The sequence below is a fragment of the Antrostomus carolinensis genome, unplaced genomic scaffold, assembly GCF_000700745.2.
Source record: "Antrostomus carolinensis isolate BGI_N321 unplaced genomic scaffold, ASM70074v2 scaffold47403, whole genome shotgun sequence".
Taxonomy (NCBI): domain Eukaryota; kingdom Metazoa; phylum Chordata; class Aves; order Caprimulgiformes; family Caprimulgidae; genus Antrostomus; species Antrostomus carolinensis.
In genome coordinates this window covers 2,617-6,738 of record NW_010304034.1, presented here as the reverse complement: position 1 = coordinate 6,738, position 4,122 = coordinate 2,617, and the positions used below count along the sequence as shown (strand labels likewise).

The 4,122-nt window shown below is 38.0% G+C and overlaps 1 long non-coding RNA gene across 1 annotated transcript; it reads left to right on the top strand.

Annotated features, from left to right (window-relative positions):
- Positions 1-655: 655 nt before the first annotated feature.
- Positions 656-3,964, top strand: LOC104522105 (uncharacterized). The gene is made up of 3 exons (XR_003766157.1): positions 656-841; positions 3,454-3,567; positions 3,747-3,964. It is a non-coding gene; the product is annotated as an uncharacterized LOC104522105 (long non-coding RNA).
- Positions 3,965-4,122: the final 158 nt, after the last annotated feature.

The window sequence follows — 4,122 nt, the reverse complement described above, 5'->3', positions numbered from 1 at the left end:
ACTTTCTCCCAGTATTTATGTCTAAATTAATACTATAAAATCAACTTGAACATTTCAAAGATCATAATTTTAAAGCAAAATGAAAAGTATTAATGCAGCGATGGTGGAGCACCTAAGTTATCTGGGGACTGGAGGACTTAATCTAAACTATACAACATTTCTAAAATATTCCTTGTTTCAAAAAGATGCAGCACCTTGAAAGCTTCTTAAAATAAAGCAGATGCTTGCAGGAAAAATATATGCTAGTATATAAAATAGTAAAATCTGTCCTATTTATGGGATAATATCTTTTCTTCTGCTCACTTCCAGTCCCAGAAGTGAAAGGTAGATTGCATTGGTACAAATAACTCTGATGATGACATCATTAACTGAATGATTGGAGGTAACTGCGGTCTTGGCAAGGACCAAGCACATGAAAGTTATGATTATGTAAGATACCTCCAAGGAAAGTCTTTATTACAAGCTCTCTTGTAGCCAGAGAATACCAGCCATCTCTGGGGATGTTAAGGCATGTAGTGAGAGGAGGAGAAAGCAAAAATCTGATAGAAGGGAGCAAGACCACCAGGGTCATCTCATTTGTTGGCAGCATAGACTGTTGCTGACATCCTGAGTAGGTATATTTTTTCCAATCTATCTGTGTTGTTTTTTTTCTTCCAGTGTGTGGCTGTGACTTGGCACAAGGAGGCTTTTTTATTAAGAATGGGGAGTATCTTTGCACCTTGGATTACCAGCGCATGTATGGAACCCGCTGCAACGGTTGTGGGGAGTTTGTGGAAGGCGAAGTAGTGACAGCTCTGGGAAAAACTTACCATCCAAGCTGCTTTGCCTGTACTGTTTGCAAGTAAGTCATCCCTTTTAACTAATATGGTGTGAACCCAGTGCAAGGAAAAAAAGAAAGAAAGCTGTCACCATGAGACACAAGTCTCAAGACATATTTCTCTTCTACAAACATTTAGTTGGAAAAGATCTGCTGCAAATCTGACTTCAAGGGTCTTCAAAATATGACTCATTTATTTGGGGGACACAGCTTCTCTGTTACATAGAGTTCCCTATTCTCAGAAAGTTACTCTTACATATGAAAGTTAAATACATGTTGAGATAATGGATGTGGGTTGAGTTGAGTTCAGGTGATCAGTCCAGCTTGATGGGAAAAATGAGGTAAAGCAAAATTCTGAGTGCTACAAAAGAGAAGTCGTTTGGGCTGCAAGAACACTTAAGCAATTGAGAACATACTGGAGACTCATTTTCATATCATGTAATAACGCATGGCTTGGGACAACTGTGATCCCCCTCTTCATCCTAAATACTATTTCTTGTCCCCTGTAAAAGAACCAGTCTTCAGTTCTACAGGGAATAAAAAGAAGTTAACTAAGGCTGTGTGGGTGCAACAAAAGGTGGAATTTTTAACTGGTATTTTTGTTTAAACTGTCCCTAAGATATTAATTAAGAATTTGGGAGACTACTGGGCAAATTTTCCACATGCTGTCATAGCCTGCTTATTTATGCAGTTCTATAACTGAAAATCTCAGCTGAGCTTTACAGCCTAAACTCAACCCAGAGTCCCTCTGCATACTGTTCTCTGTTAGCTGGCTCTCGGCACTGGGCCTGTGCTAGAATTTAGGCTGTTCTGGCGTGTACCTTATTGCTATGGTGATCAGTGTAATAATTTGGATACACTAGGGGAAATAAAGCTTCTGTAGGTTATTTATAGTAGTGGCACATTTTTATAATAGTAAAAATAATCTAGACAGAAAGTGAAAGTAAAATGATATTACAGTGCCATCATGATTCTACAAAAAGACAACTGTGTTATTACTGTTTACTAAGCTGGAATGAAAATGGCCATCAGGTTGTTCATCTCTGCAGTTCTGAGCCTTGCAAGTAAAACAGAACTTCTCTTAAATAAGTTTCAGTGTAATGCCTGAGGGACACATAAGGAGCATCAGGTAGAGATGTAGGTAGATTTCATAGAGAGGGGGGACCCAAAAGACAGAGTCTGTTCCTTTGTAGTCTTTGAGGGAAGTAGGACAGTGGAGTTCCCCAGAAGACAGAATCTGACAGCAGTCAAATTGTCTGAAACTTCATGCAGGGAAGATGACATGAACAAGAAAGGCAAGAATCTAAATTCTGAGATAGTACCTTGTTTGAGATCCCATCATATGATGCATCTGGGAATTAGCGTGGCAGACTTGCCAGGTGGTACCCCAATCTTTCATAGCTATCTCTGATGAGTCGATTAAGTACTTTGGCCTATAGCCTGGTACATATTCCAAGACCTTTCTATTGAAAGTGTTTTGTTCATTTTTCTGTTTGGTTTTAAATAGTGTGTGAGTTTACTGCACCTTGGTAATTGTGTGATGTGTATGTTTCAAATTTATTTCCCAAGGACAGCATGAAAGTAGATGATATAGTATGAAACATGACATCAATTTTCTGTACATTGACTTGCATCAATCTTTTTATGTTGCATGAGCAAAAAATGAGCCATTGGAATAGATTCATGTAATGCAGTGTTGCTGCTGATTTATTTATGACCCAGTTAGGAATGGCAGTAGAAGGGAAACTCGAACAGTGCCCTAAACATTTTGTGGAAACAAGCAGATGTTCATTTGTTAAGCACAGTTTTAGAGTGAAGTGGTGTAGGGGGATCTCCACTCTGCAACTAAAGCTACTTACTAAAGATTTGGAGTTACTAAACCTTCTTATTTTAATTCCATGCTTATACAAAATGTTGTTCATCTTCTGTTTTATACACCAAGTAAGAGTTAACAGCAATGTCAGCTTCTGCCTGACGCACATTCTTAACATTTTGTTGGGTTCAGCAAAATCTCAAACTTCCATAGCGCATTCAGCCTTTACCTTGCTTGTAACACCATCTGCACAGGCAGCAATTACAGCGGTGGTTCTGTAATCTAGATACCTATTTTAAAGCTCCAGGAGAAAGAATGTGGGTGACATTTCATTTTTTTTTGCAAACTGCTACTTCCACTGTAACATAGTCACATGTTACATTGCTGAATTCAGATGAAATCAGTGTATTTATGAGTAACTAACTCCACATTCCTTCAGTAGCCTCAAGACCAATTTGGATTCTTCCTCTGAGCTCTCTTCTGTAACATTTGCTACCCACAACATCATACTGAGACCATCATAAATGGAGCTGTTGTGTCTAAGCAGATTTCACTGTTGTCTCCTCTTTGGATAAAGTATGTTTGATAACTTTTTTTAAACCAAAATACAAGGCAAGGCTAACCTCTGCTCTGCTTGCGTCCACAGATTGGATTTCTTCCAGTGCCTGGCTTTGCCAAGGCCACATTGCAGAAACTATTTGGCCTGGGTTTCTGTAAAATATTGATTGCACTGGAGGAGGGCAGCAAAATCAAGGCATAGGGAACAGAGAAAAATTTCTGGCATAACCTTTGCTAAAATACATTTTTTTCTTCAACTCTCCAGGCGTCCATTTCCACCAGGCGATCGAGTTACCTTTAATGGAAGGGACTGTCTCTGTCAGATGTGTGCTCAGCCAATGTCCTCCAGTCCAAAAGAATTGTCTGCCTCAAGCAGTAAGTATGCCATCTTCTTTCTGAAGCCTCTTACTTTCCCAGACTGATCAATGTTTGGTTGAAACTAATTTAATGCAATCTTGTGGGTTTTAAAAATTTTTCTTCACCTTTAGAAATACAAACTCTCTCTGGGAACCATCTTTTTCCCTTCCTTTTTTTTTTTTTTTTTTTCTTCATTAAAAGTGTCTGGTACTACAGGTAGGAACAGTCACTTACATATTTCAATATGAATAAATGACTTTTCCCCCAATGACTGCATTTTTAAAAGGGCTGATTTTTCTTTTATAGGCACTGGAAAAGTATCTAATTGATGAAACCTGAGGCTTCCAAGTTGATAGATTCCATCCTTTTCATATATAATTGCACAGGTTTAAGTATTCAAAAGAGGACAAAGTCAGAGGAAATTAATTTTCTTCTACTATTTAACACTTTAATTTAATTAAATTATCCTTTAAAAGGAATATTGCTGTATTATGCTTCCAGTAGACTGATACCACAATGATGCTGTGATTAGAACCTCAAGAAACCATTATTAAAAAGAGAGAAAGCAAGTTAAAGG